Source organism: Aquarana catesbeiana, linkage group LG02 (assembly GCF_042186555.1).
Source record: "Aquarana catesbeiana isolate 2022-GZ linkage group LG02, ASM4218655v1, whole genome shotgun sequence".
NCBI lineage: Eukaryota > Metazoa > Chordata > Amphibia > Anura > Ranidae > Aquarana > Aquarana catesbeiana.
The window spans coordinates 694,484,544-694,497,403 of record NC_133325.1 but is presented as its reverse complement, the minus strand read 5'-3'; the positions used below and the strand labels follow the sequence as shown (position 1 = coordinate 694,497,403).

The 12,860-nt window shown below is 48.1% G+C and overlaps 1 protein-coding gene across 2 annotated transcripts in view; it reads left to right on the top strand.

Moving 5' to 3' along the window:
* The window catches only part of CORO6 (coronin 6), a 150,155-nt gene that overhangs the window by 25,487 nt on the left and 111,808 nt on the right, over nt 1-12,860 (top strand). The window lies entirely within an intron of this gene.

The window sequence follows — 12,860 nt, the reverse complement described above, 5'->3', positions numbered from 1 at the left end:
GCCGGACTTTAAAACGGACGGACTTGCCCACACACGCCCGGACTTTCCAGCGGGCTAAGTCCGCCCGTCTTTCCGACGGACTTTCGCCGGAGTTCCGGCGGACTTTCAGAATGAACGGACTTGCCCACACACGGACAAGTCCGTTCATTTTGAACGTGACTCAGGTGCGACGGGACTAGAAAAGGATGTCAATCTTGCCGCTTTTATCGGCGAGATTGACACCTTGCGAGCCCCGTCGCGGGGCATACCAGGCCCTTAGGTCTGTATGGATTATAAAGGGAACCCCCTACGCCGAAAAAACGGCGTGGGGTCCCCCCTAAAATCCATACCAGACCCCGATCCGAGCACGCAGCCTGGCCGGTCAGGAAAGGGGGTGGGGACGAGCGAGCGCCCCCCCCCTCCTGAACCGTACCAGGCCACATGCCCTCAACATGGGGGGGTGGGTGCTTTGGGGGAGGGGGGCCACCCTGCGGGCCCCCCCCACCCCAAAGCACCTTGTCCCCATGTTGATGAGGACAAGGGCCTCTTCCCGACAACCCTGGCCGTTGGTTGTCGGGGTCTGCGGGCGGGGGCTTATCGGAATCCGGGAGCCCCCTATAATAATAGGGCCCCAGATCCTGGCCCCCCACCCTATGTGAATGAGTATGCGGTACATGCCAACATCACCCAGTGACCACGCCCCCTAAAACGTCACAGTCCCAGCATGCCCAGGGACTGTGACATCAAAAGGGGGCGGGGTCTCCGCCTATATAAGTCACAACGCAGCCCTCGGAGAGCAGTCCAGCCGGAGAGAGCGTCGTGTCAACATCTGGAGAAGAGAAGAAGACAAGAAGTCCGGACCTCTGCTGGCAAGAGAGCTACCTGAAGACAGCAGAGGAGCCGGCCGAAGAACTGGAGAGAAGAGAGCGGAGAAGAACCAACCGGACGCCGGGAGAAGATGAAGCGGAGGGACCCCCGAAGCCGGAAGAAGACCCCCGAAGCCGGAGGAAGATCCCCCCCCCGGAGCTGTTTAATAAAATATTTTAAAAACCTGTGTAGTGTGTTTTATTACTTACACTTTTTCCCTAGGTGAATGGGTAGGGGTACCATGTACCCCATACTCATTCACATAGGGTGGGGGGCCGGGATCTGGGGGCCCCCTTATTAAAGGGGGCTCCCAGATCCCGATAAGCCCCCGCCCGCAGACCCCGACAACCAACGGCCAGGGTTGTCGGGAAGAGGCCCTTGTCCTCATCAACATGGGGACAAGGTGCTTTGGGGTGGGGGGGCCCGCAGGGCGGCCCCCCTCCCCCAAAGCACCCACCCCCCCATGTTGAGGGCATGTGGCCTGGTATGGTTCAGGAGGGGGGGGCGCTCGCTCGTCCCCACCCCCTTTCCTGACCGGCCAGGCTGCGTGCTCGGATCGGGGTCTGGTATGGATTTTAGGGGGGACCCCACGCCGTTTTTTCGGCGTAGGGGGTTCCCTTTATAATCCATACCAGACCTAAGGGCCTGGTATGCCCCGCGCTCGCCGCGATAGGAAATTTTGTTTTTCCTATTGCAGCGAGCGCGCGATGCAATACCCTGCCCTCGTGTCGTATCTGGTCCGTCGGACCAGCTTACACACAAGCGGGCTCTCCGTCGGACCAGCACACACACGAGCGGACTTTCCGCCCGAAACTGAGTCCGGCAGAAAGATTTAAAACTTTCTTCAAATCTAGGTCCGGCGGGCTTTTGGGAAAAAGTCCGCCAGAAAAGTCCGCCGGCGCCCACACACGGGCGGATTGTCCGGCACACTCTGGTCCGCCGGACCAAGTATGCCGGAAAGTCCGACCGTGTGTACGCGGCATTAGAGTCTGCAAAAGACTTGAGACTGGGGTGGAGGTTCACCTTCAAGCAGGACAACAACCCTAAACATACAGCCAGAGCTACATTGGAATAATTTAGTTCAAAGCATATTCATGTCTTAGAATGGCCCAGTCAAAGTCTAGACATAAATCCAATTGAGAATCTGTGGCAAGACTTGAAAATGGCTGTTCTCATCTCAGACGCTCTCCATCCAATCGACAGAGCTTGAGCTATTTTGCAAAGAAGAATGACTTGTAGCTGTAATTGCAGCAAAAAGTGGTTTTACAAAGTATTGACTCAGGGGGGCTGAATACAAATGCACGGCACGCTTTTCAGATATTTATTTGTAACAAATTTGGAAAACCATTTATCATTTTCCTTCTACTTCACAATTATGTGCCACTTTGTGTTGGTCTATCACATAAAAACCCAACAAATACATTTTACATTCTTGGTTGTAACATGACAAAATGTGGAAAAATGTAAGGGGTATGAATACTTTTTCAAGGCACTGTGTGTGTGTGTGTGTGTATGAATGTATATGTGTCTGTCTGTGTGTAAATATACATGTATATGTGTATATATAGATATAAATATAGATCTACATCTAGAACTATCTATTTATCTATCTATCTATTGTAGAGGGTCAGCCTGGGGCAGGGTTAAGAAGGGGTTAATCGAAGAGGGCAGGTACTTCCCCATCAGACCTGCTTATTGTCAGCTGGGCTGAAAGTGTCAGAGAGGAGCTGTTTGAGTAAGAGAGAGAGAGATACAGCAGCACGCTGTGTGAAAATGTCCATTGCTGGATGTGTACCCGCTGGGTGAGCTTAACCACATAAAGGCTGTAGCTCTGATTGGAGCCATGAGCTAGTACCTGTAAGCCTGTGTGCTGCTGAACTGAGAGCTCTACCTGTGTGCACAACCGTGTGACAAGACAAGTCTGTCTTATCTTATGTTTATTTTTGCCATTTTGCTGAATAAAGCCACTTTTGTTTTACTGGACTCTCTCTGAGCCAGCGGTCCACCCCTCTGATCCCCTACAATTGGTGGAGCGTGCATCGGGCAGTTTGCGGGGTCTGGTCCAATCCCATGTCTTGGGTTAAAACTGCACAGATGGTGAAATCTTCTGAAAAAGCCATGGAGGACGTGGTTAAGCAGCTGGTACTGGCTAATACAAAAGCGCAGGCCCGCCATCAGGAGGCCCAGCAGGCCCTGGTACAAGCTCAGGCTCGGCAGGAGCAGATCCTGGTGCAGACAGTCGCTGTACAACAGGAAACAAACTGCTTACTGAGTGAACAGATATCAGGATTACAAAAAGGCGGTGACCCAGCAGGCTGAAATTACGAAAGGTGACCCCGCTGTAAAGAGTGACCCCCGGAAGGCAGTGCAGCGGACCCTGAAAAAGATGACGGCCTTAGACAACGTGGAAGCATACCTAGCAATGTTTGAGCGAATTGCAGCAAGGAAAGGTCTGCCTGATAAAGGCGGGGCAGATGTACTGGCTCCTTTCCTGACCGAAGACCCCCAACAAGCATACTGTGACTTGACCCCTGAATCAGCACCAGGATTATAAGCTCCTAAAAGCAGAAATCCTAGCAAGGCTGGGAGTGACTGTCACTTTAAGGGCGAACCGAGTCCATGGCTGGTGAAAAGACACCCATTCAGATTGTGGAAAGAGTCACACTTGACTGTTTCCTGCATGGGCTACCCAGGGAGCTCCACCGATGGGTGGCTCAGTCCGAGTCTCAGTCCCTGGATGAGATGGCTGCAGCTGTTGAGCGCTACAGTTGTGCAGAAAAGTTCCAGGAGAGTCCCTCTGTCTCAAGAGAGCTGACCCATTTCAAAGCAGTGCATTCCAGCACCAGTGTGACTCCCGGTGATCGCATAGTGGCTGCTCAGAGGTATAATACAACTACCCAGGAGCCCAGAACCTAAGCTTCCAGGGAACCGACAGGGAGCACCCCGTGAGGTTCGCTGTTGGTCCTGCCATCAGCTGGGTCATCTGGACACCATGTATGCCCATGCATTATGTGCTGCAACCAGCCTAAATCCACATGAGTGTGTGGTGCGGGTCAATGGACAGGAGGTGGTAGCGCTCCTTGACTCTAGGAGTGTCGTTACCCTTCTCCAGTCGGACGGGTTGCCAAGAAAGCTGGTATCAAGGGAACAGGTTGGGCTCATCTGTGTGCATGGTGATGTTAAAAAGTATCCGGTGGCCTGTGTGACCCTGTGTACACCAGCAGGAACGGCCACACTAAAAGTTGGGGTGGTCCCGGGATTACCTCATGACTTACTAAATGGGGCGAGACTGCCCCATGTTTTGGGATTTCTATGAGCAAAAGCTCAAAAGTTCAGGGGTTTCCCCCAAAAAGCAAGAACCCAAAGAGGTGGTAAATAATACTGTGTTGCAGGAGGTTGTTACGAAGGATCAGTACCAGGTTGCTGAACCTGCAGGAAGTGAGCCCGGTTCCCTGGAGGTGTTTGCGGGATTGGAAGCGGAAAGTACCTCCTCTGAGCCAGATATGTCAGATCTTGGGGGCTCCCGGGAAGATTTCCTTAGTGCTCAGATGAGGGACCCCACTTTGATCCCCACCAGGGAACAGGCCACGGTCTTTTTTTGTTTAATTATTTTTTATTAAGAAAAAGAAAATAGAAATAAATGGTACAATGTACAACGTACAGTACAGAGAAAAAGTACATGGGTGGACAAGCGTATTATGCCGTATTCCATCAAGCAGTGAAATGAGTGTTAAACAAATAGCACCAACTTCCTGCCTAACATAAGCAGTCAAATTTCTGTATCTACTATCGTTACAAAAAATATTCAGATATTTAACTAGTTGTCAGTAGTAGAATCGTCCTCCCTGATATGGGTTCAATATGGTCATTGGTGTCTTGGGTAAATAACGACCATATACTGACAAAGTACCATTAAGAATCTTAAACATAACAACGAGTAAATGACAGAGAAAGAGTATAGAGAGAATAGAAGAAAAAATAGTGAGGATGGAGGGGGGGAAGGATAGGGGGGGGGGGTTGCCTCGGTCCGGACTCCTATTATATAATATTCACCATCTAAAACAGTTTACTTAGGGTTTAACATAATTTCCGCAAATGCAGTTGTGTATTTAAAGGCAAACCAGCAGGACCATATTTTTTTTACATAATCAGATTTATTCCTAAGCGAGAAGGTAAGGTCTTCCATATAATATGTACGATCAACCTCCATTAGCCATTGGCGTAAAGTAGGTATATTTTTTTGTTTCCAGAATCTGGGGATAAGTGCTTTAGCAGCATTAAGGAGGTGGGGGGTTATGGATTTCTTATATGCACCTACTGATTTGCCTGTACAATGTAATAGTACAACCAACGGATCATCAGGAACCTCAGATCCTTGAATCTCTTTAATCCAGTGAAGGATAGACAACCAGAATGGTTGTATCAGCGGACAGAACCACCAGATGCGGGCATGGGTTGCACACTCCCCACATCCCCGCCAACACAGAGGGGAGATGTGTGGGAAGTATTTATGAAGAAGGACTGGCGTGTAATGCCATCTTGTTACCAGCTTATAGTTCACTTCGGCTGTTTTAGTGGCTGAGGAAGAAATATGAGACATTATGAGAATAGCGGATTTTTGGGTTGGAGACAGTTCTTTCTGAAGATCCTTTTCCCAATTGTGTAGGAAAGCTGGGTCTCCTGCAGGGTTTAGTGTTTGCAATATATGATAAAAGTGGGAGACAGGCTTCTCCACTGGTTGTGACTCGGCCAGAACTGCTTCAACAGGTGTAAGTTTAGTGACAAGCCTGATGGGTTTAGGAAGAGAATGGATAAAGGCCGCAAGTTGTCTATATCTCCAATGATCCATAGGGGTAGCCATTGAGTCTTGCAGAATTGTGTTCAAGGGGATAACTCCTGTCGAGGTAGTGACCTGATGTAACTGGGTCAACGTCCCCAGGGTCCATGGGTGAGTTATGAGGTCTAAGTTCCCTGGCGGGAAATAGTTATGACCTGTCAGTGGCATGAGAGGAGAATTATATGGCCAGTTATTTGTTTTACAGAGAGAGTCCCACATCATAAGGGTGGAATGAGTAAGCGGAGAGGTCTTGGATGATAGGGCTCTATATTTCCGAGGGACCCATAGTTGCGTAAAGAGATCAGAGCCACTTAGTTCTGCTTCCAACTCTACCCAAAGCTTAGTTGTTTTATGGAATTTCCAGTCAGAGATTCTGGTCAAGATGATCGCCATGAAATACTTTTTAAAGTCTGGTAAGGCCAAGCCTCCTTCCCGTTTAGATCTATTGAGAAGGGTCCTGGCAATCCTGGGACGCTTTCTGTTCCATATATATTTGCCAACCAGCGATTTTAATATTGTAAAGAAACCTACTGGTATTCCATACGGGATCATTTGAAATAAAAAACAGCAACCTGGGTAGTATATTCATCTTAATGACCCCTATCCTCCCCAACCAAGAATGAGCCATCTGCGACCATTTTTGTAAGTCAGCTTTAATCGCGTTTAATAGGGGCAAGAAGTTTGAGCGGAATAGGGCGTCTGGGTTCGGAGTAAGGTAAATACCCAAATATTTCATTTTGTGAGCCTGCCAGCTAAAGGGAAAGGAACTTTTCAGTTGGGAAGCAGTCTGTGTAGGAGTAGATATATTTAGTATTTCTGATTTGGACATATTAATTTTAAAATTGGAGATGAGACCATACTTTGCGAATTCCGACATAAGATTAGGGAGAGATATGAGAGGTTGTTGTACAGTACATAAAACAAAATGTCGTCCGCATATTTGTGTTCAGTTGGGCCTACGGTAATCCCATGTATAGAGGGGTTATGTCCCACAGTAGACAAAAAGGGCTCAAGCGATAGGGCGAATAAAATAGGTGAAAGAGGACAGCCCTGACGAGTGCTGTTATACAGAGTAAATGGGGCACTAAGGGTGCCATTCACTCTTAATTGGGCCGAAGGGAAATTATACAGTGCCTTTATTTGAGTCAATAAGGGAGCCTTAATACCTAGGTGAGTCAGTGTAGCCATGAGGAAGTCCAAATCCACTCTATCAAACGCTTTTTCAGCATCCGTTGATAATAAGAGGGTGGACTGGGACGAACCCCGGGTATGTGTTATTAGAGATAGGGTATGAAGGGCGTTGTCCCTTGCCTCCCTACCAGGGATGAATCCCGTCTGGTCAGAAGAAACCCACTGCAGTATCAAGGGAAGGAGTCTATTTGCGATAGCTTTAGCATAAATTTTTACGTCGATGTTCAACAGTGAAATAGGACGATAACTTCCACATGCACTGGGGTCTTTGCCAGTTTTGGGAATAATGGTAATGTGTGCGTGGGTAGTTTCAGGCCTGAGGGACTCCCCATCAGAGATCGCGTTAGCATAAGAGGTTAAGTGCGGAAGTAAGATATCTGCAAAGGTACGGTAATATGCTACAGTAAAACCATCCGGACCTGGGGCCTTACCATTTGCCATGGCTTTTAATGCAACGCGTAACTCCGCAGTGGTGAGCTCCCCATCCAGAGTATCTAGTATATCAGGCGATAGTCTGGGTAGGTTAGCTTGAGCTAAATATTCCTTGATAAGCTTAGTTTTATTGTCTCGATCTGTTACTGAGTGTTGAACATGGTATAAGTGTTGATAGAATTCCCGAAACTCTTTAGCTATTGATGGCGTGTCATGAACCAAATCATCTGCAGTGTTTTTAATTTTAGCTATAAAGGTGGCTGTTTTCTTTTGTTGAAGTGAACGTGCCAATAGTCTACTCGGTTTATTACCCCATTCATAAAAACATTGGGCCACTATGTGAGCTTGTTTTTTTTGTTCTATGTGGAAAAGAGACTTTAATTCTTCCCTTTTCAAAGTCAAATTGTGAAATACCGCTTGCGATTGGTTCGCTTTATGTGATTGTTCAAGGTCCTTAATCTCATTTAGCAACTTAGATTGTTGGAATATCTGTTCCTTCTTTTTTCTAGACCCCATTTCTATGAGCTTTCCTCTAATATGGGCCTTGTGCGCCTCCCACAGTGTGCCTGATGAAATGTCAGGGTGTTTATTTTCAGCAAAGTAAAGGGATAAATTCTCACCTATTTGTTTTCTATCTATTTCCTCATCTATGAGATGTTCGTTAAGCTTCCAATTGGCAGACCTTTGTGGTAGGGAGGGGATTTTAATGGTCAGTGTGATTGGGGCATGATCTGATAGAGGAGATGAGTCAATATGAGTGTTGGTAGGGAGTGAAAGATGGTGGTGATCAATGAGAAAAAAGTCTATTCTGGAGTAGGTGTGATGTACCTGCGAAAAATGGGTATAATCTTTCGTGCGCGGGTGCATAATTCTCCATATATCAACCAACAGGGATTCGTGTAGGCGTTTGCGGATAAACATTAAACGTTTATGTGGAATATTAGTTCTGCCTCTAGACGTGTCTATGGCAGGTTCTAATGGGGTATTAAAATCTCCAGCCAGGAGGACACACCCGCGTGCAAAATCTCTAAGTTAATAATAAAGTCTGCTTGATCTCGGTTGGGTGCATATATAGTTGCCAGGGTGCAGGCCATACTACCCAGGTTGCCTCTAATGAACAGAAAATGTCCAAGTGGATTGTTTAACATGGTTTCAAATGTGAACGGGTGCCCCTGCGGAACCCAATGGCCACACCTTTAGCTTTGTGTACATCCGATAAGCTATAGTACCACATGGGGTACTGTTGAGAAAAAAGTTTTACCCGTGTGGAGTGAGTGAGGTGGGTCTCCTGCAGAAAAACAATGTCTCCCCGCAGGCGGCCCAGCTCCCTGTATAAGTTGTGCCTTTTCCCCGGGGCGTACAGCCCCCGTACATTAAAAGAGATAAGATTTACCTTAGCCATGAAGACCAGCAAGGGGAACCCACGTCCACTGTAACCTGAGGAGCCGGACCTGAGGTGGGGAAGAAGAGTTTGAGAGGGGGATGGGCGGGATGGGGGGAGGTGAAAAAAAGTAAAGAAGTTATAAGAAAGAAAGGGAAAAAAGAACAATCAATATCCATTACCAAATGAAATTTAGACCATTCGGGGGGGGTCAAGAAGTGCACGCATTGAACTGCGATGCATGGTGGGGCACACCAGCGGCAAAACAACCCCACACCTGTTGCCCGAATATGAGCTAGGGCACGGGAATGTCAGCCGGCATGGCACCCCATAAACAGGGGAGTGAAGGTCTCCGTGCATATGCACACGGTCACCAAGGTTGGCGTAGGCGTCGTCGGGTTGCAATTAATAATTGCAGATATCAAGGCACTTATGGTGCGTCATAGCCACAATGACCCGATCATGAAAGGCCAAACGCCTAGTTACCCGGAGCTTAAAAGATATAACACTTGTTAACGAATAAAAAAACCCTATAACAATAAGGGAACATATATAAAAAGAAACAAAGTAAACAAAATTATAGCCTAACATAAGATTGTCATGGCTACGCCATGTAGACAAACGGTTGAGGGCCTAAACAATAACCATCAAAGTCTATATTATTACCAGGCTACATAAGACCCAATGAAAGGCAGATGCGACCCTAATCGGTCAGCAATGGAGTGGACAAGGAGCTTAAGCCCTCCAGCTCATAGTATCAACCCATTTCGGGTGAGCCTCCAGAAGCAGAAGAGCGATTTTTACGATCAACCTTTTGCCATCTTGATTCGGCATTAGCAGGTAGAAGTGGGATGTGATCTTGCCAGCCGGGGAGCTCAGGCGGAGAAATGTTAACATCCATACAGAATTTTTCCAGCTCCTCGGGGAATCGGAGAATCGCAGTCTTACCATCCTTGTTAGCGATCAATGCAGCCGGGAACCCCCATCTGTATTTAATCGAGGCAGCTCGCAGTTTCTCCGTCAAGGGGCGCAAAGCTCTACGGCGTTCCAGAGTTTCCCTAGCGAGGTCTAGGAAAAAAGATAGCATGGCACCATCAAAATCCAGTGACGCAGCATCTCTAGCTTTTTTCATGATGAGTTCTTTTTCCTCATAATAGTGGATCCTGCAAATGACATCACGAGGGACATCTGAGGAGAGATTCCGGGGGCGAAGGGCCCTGTGCACTCTGTCTATTTTCAATGGGTAGTCTGCGGCCTGGCCCAGTAGGCCATTGAAAATGCCCCGGACGGAGGTGAGAAGATCCTCATCCCTAGTAGCCTCTGGCAAGCCTCTAATCCGGATGTTATTCCGCCTGTTGCGGTTTTCCTGGTCCTCAATTTTATACAGCGCCATTCTGTGTGCTATAGTAAGTGCGCGGGTTGAGGTTTGTAAATGTCTAATGGCCGCCGCGTGTGGATCAAGACGCTGTTCCGACTCCTCTACTCTCTCTAACACATGTGAGAGGTTGGCTCGAACTGCAGACACCTCCTTAATGGCACGTTCTAGGCCCAATAGCATGGAAGCCAGCTCAGCTTTAGTTGGCAGGTCGCTTACCAGTGCCTCTACTCCTGAACATCTGGAGGAGTCTTCCTCTCCCTCCGAGCCGGCTGAGGATACTGGAGAGCGGTGTCTGTGTTCAGGCCTGCGTCGGGGGGCGGAGCCTGTACTGGAGCTCATGCCGCCAGGAGAGCGGCCTAGGCCGTCCATGTCCTCCGGATCCTCTGGTTCTGTGGCCAGGAACTGTTTAATCGATCCCACGTCAGTTCCTTTTTTTAGGTAGGGGCTTCCCAGATCTCTTCCGCATCGTTATAAGGTGGATGAGAGCGAGCGGATCAGTAAAAGTGCTGAAAATAATGTGTCGGCGCCGGAGCACGAGAGAGACACGTCCTCACCGCTGCATAGCTAAACCACTCCCCCAGGCCACGGTCTTAAACGGTGAACCACAGCACCCTGGGGCAGACGTGCAGTTTCCCCATTTTGCTGTGAATCATGACATCTTGTACCGAGTAACTAAAGTCAATAAAGAAGTGTTGGAACAACTGGTGGTACCCAAACCTTTTAGGTCTAGGGTGTTGCATTTGGCTCATAGTCATGTACTTGGGGGTCACCTTGGAGCGGCTAAAACTCAGGAACGGGTTTTACAGCGTTTTTTTGGCCCGGTGTATATCGAGAAATTAAGGACTACTGTGAGTCTTGCTCTACCTGTCAAAGAACCGCTCTAACACCCCATTTTCGCAGTCCACTGGTACCGCTTCCAATTATCGAGGTTCCCTTTGATCGCATAGCTATGGACTTGGTGGGTCCCTTACCTAAGTCAGTTAGGGGACACCAATACATTTTAGTTGTCCTCGACTATGCCACCAAGTATCCGGAAGCGTTCCCTTTAAGAAATTGCTCATCCAAGCTCATCGCACGGGAGTTGTTTCAGATGTTCATGAGAACAGGGCTCCCATCCGAGATCTTGACAGACCAAGGTACCCCGTTCATGTCAAAAGTCATGAAGGAACTCTGTAAACTGTTTAAGATTAAACACTTGCGAACTTCAGTGTATCACCCACAAACTGATGGGTTAGTGGAGCAGTTCAACAAAACTCTAAAGGGAATGCTAAAGAAAGCAGTTGAGGAGGATGGTCGGGATTGGGATTGCTTGTTGCCTCCCTTGTTGTTTGCCATAAGAGAGGTACCCCAGGCCTCCACGGGATTCTTCCCCTTTGAGTAGGTTTATGGGAGACACCCCCGTGGACTACTGGACATAATGAAAGAGACGTGGGAACTAGAAGCTTCCCCGTATCGGAGTGTGGTAGAACACGTCTCTCAAATGCAGGACCGAATAACAAAAGTTATGCCCATAGTACGGGAACATTTGCAGGCTGCGCAAAACGCCCAGAGTCATGTATACAACCGATCTGCTAAGGTTAGAGAGCTTAAATCTGGGGATCCGGTGCTGGTCTTAGTGCCTATTGTGGAGAGTAAGTTTCTTGCCAAGTGGCAAGGATCTTTTGAGATAGTTGAGAGGGTGGGCAGGGTCAACTATAAAGTCCATCAGCCCACTAAACGTAAGCCCTACTAGATTTACCACGTCAACTTGATCAAACCATGGAAAGATAGACAGGTTTTGACAGTCAGTCTGAAGGTCCCGGAAGACCCTGATGCTCAGATTAAGAATGTAGGGATTGCAGAGGCTCTCTCCCCTTCTCAAAAACAGGAGTCCTGGGAGTTTTTGCAGAGGAATGGAGACATTTTTTCAAACCTGCCAGGCCTAACCTCGGTAATTGAACATAATGTCATTACAGACCCTGGCATTCGAGTAAACCTCAAACTTAAGAGTATGTTGGACCTTGGGATCATTGAGAAGTCCTCAAGTAGCTGGTCCAGTCCTATAGTCCTTGTACCCAAGCCGAACGGAACCTGGCGGTTCTGCAATGACTTTCGCAAATTAAATGAAGTCTCCAAGACAGACGTGTATCCCATGCCCGGGTGAATGAGTTAATCGAGAGATTAGGACTGGCCTGCTACATCACCACTCTTGACTTAACCAAGGGATACTGGCAGATCCTGATTTCCTCAGAGGCTAAAGAAAAAACTGCATTTGCCACACCAGAGAGGTTATGGCAGTATGCCCAAATGCTGTTTGGGTTACATGGGGCCTCAGCCACTTTCTAGAGGGCCATGGACTTCGTCCTGAGACCTCATAAGGAATTATCAGGAGCCTATCTTGATGACATTGTCATCTTTAGTCAGGACTGGGAGATTCTCTTACTGAAGGTCCAGTTGGTCTTGGATGCATTCCGAAGGACGGGGTTCTCAGTGAACCCAGAAAAGAGCAAGGTTGGGTTGGAGGAGGCCCGCTACCTGGGGTAAGTTGTAGGCAGGGACGTGATTAAACCCCAACTAAACAAGGTGGACCTGTCCACTCACAAAGAAACAAGTGCGTTCTTTCCTTGGCATTGTGGGCTATTATAGGAGGTATGTCCCCAACTTTGCCAGTTTAGAAGCACCTCTGACTGATCTCACCAAGGGAAAGAACGCAACTGTTGTTCAGTGGAAAGCAGAAGCAGCGTTCTGCCGGTTGAAGCAAGCTTTGTGCCAGGAACCAGTGTTGGTAGCTCCCGACTTCTAAAAAGAGTTCCAGG